The sequence below is a fragment of the Suricata suricatta genome, chromosome 16 (assembly GCF_006229205.1).
Source record: "Suricata suricatta isolate VVHF042 chromosome 16, meerkat_22Aug2017_6uvM2_HiC, whole genome shotgun sequence".
Lineage (NCBI taxonomy): Eukaryota > Metazoa > Chordata > Mammalia > Carnivora > Herpestidae > Suricata > Suricata suricatta.
In genome coordinates this window covers 54,468,473-54,470,088 of record NC_043715.1, presented here as the reverse complement: position 1 = coordinate 54,470,088, position 1,616 = coordinate 54,468,473, and the positions used below count along the sequence as shown (strand labels likewise).

The 1,616-nt window shown below is 40.5% G+C and overlaps 1 protein-coding gene and 1 long non-coding RNA gene across 2 annotated transcripts in view; one reads left to right on the top strand and one right to left on the bottom strand.

The window, feature by feature from the left end:
• Positions 1-1,616, bottom strand: part of LOC115281187 (zinc finger protein 345-like) — a 486,358-nt gene that overhangs the window by 16,032 nt on the left and 468,710 nt on the right.
• LOC115281213 overlaps positions 1-1,616 on the top strand; it is a 17,157-nt gene that overhangs the window by 974 nt on the left and 14,567 nt on the right. The window lies entirely within an intron of this gene.

Sequence of the window (1,616 nt, the reverse complement as noted above, 5' to 3'; positions counted from 1 at the left end):
CCCTGATCCCTACCAAGTACTGGATGACTGACAAAATATCGACAAAAAATAGAAGAATAATTTGACTATTCTCATAGATTATTATTACTTGTTTTCCATTAATTTATGAGAAGCTGTTAGATGCTCTCCACTAACCAGCAAATGCTTGGAAACGCCTGTTTCCTTTCTTGCTATTCTAACAGAACCTATAATTGGAATAAAACCCATTCAGTTCCAAATCCTCCAAGAGTTCCTGCCTTTGAGTTCTTCCAGTGTTATTGAAATATGTATCTGTTGGTCCATAGACTAACGCCATGTTAGAAATGCAGACACCTACCCCATCCCAGAACTCCTGAACAGAATCTGCATTTTAACAAGATTTCCAATGTGGTGTTGTGAAATTCTAATTCACATTAGAATAGGCTAAATACATTTGTAACTCACCAAAACTTTCCATTTAAGAAATATATACCACAGGCACTGTATGATGTAAATAAATTATTTAAAATGTATATGACTGTTGAAAGCCTTCATTTTACAAATTCTCTTAAATAAATGCAATATTTATAAAGGTTCTTACCTCAACGGTAAAGACTATATTAGACGATAAGACTGTGTTACAAATAATCGTATTTCATAAAGCAGGAAACTCACCTAAGCCAGAACCAGTTCTCCTAATACAGCTGAACTAACACAAGTTCAGTTCTTGGTGCGTCACAAAAAAACTATACCAGTTCAGGATATGAGACAAAAAATGATTTACAAGAAATAAAGAGATCACAGGGAGTAACTTCCAAAGCAGTCTCACAGAAGAAGGGGGAACAGTGCCCTTTCATTAAGGGGGCAGGTGGATATTTAGAAGGGGGAGGCCATTGTCTCATGTAGATTGAGGGCAAGGTTGCCTAGGAGCCTTAACAGGTGTATACATATTCTGTACATTTCATAGGAAATGAGATTTGTGCTCCCTCTTGGGTGGAGGTTTTAGTATTATAATGAGGTAAAAGGGAGCTCCTGGGTGGCTCAGTCCATTGAGTGTCTGACTCTTGATTTAGGCTCGGGTCACGATCTCAACGTCCTGAGATTGGGTCCCAAGCTGGACTCTACTCTGAGCATGGACCCTGGTTGGAATTCTCTCTCTCTCTCTTTTTCTCTCTCTTTCTCTCTCTGCCCCATCCCCATTTATGCTCTAAGAAATAAAATATTATACATATATATGTAATGAGGTGAAGGTAACTGTGCCTCACTCCATGGTTTACTATATTATCCATTTGCTCAGGTGTGAGTCAGGGGTTAATCTCAAAATGAGCCCACCCAAGCTCTTCCTCGGGGCAGTCATTCCCTTTTGTTGGATGATTTGTTTCCACTACAGGAGACTGTGCCCATGGGGTGCTTTGCCTGAAGTAAAAGATAAGGTGGAAAGAAGAGGTTAAAATGTGTGACTAAGGTTGGGGGGTATAAGCACATAAGCTGTGAAGGTCAGATCTTGGGGTCCAGCTGGTGACATTAACTCCCTCTTTCATTTTCCCTGCCATTATGAATGCTGCCTATGGCCACTTGGTAACTGTGGTATTTGTTGCAGGGACTGCTGACCTTCGGGGATGTGGCCATAGAATTCTGTGAGGAGGAGTGGGGATGCC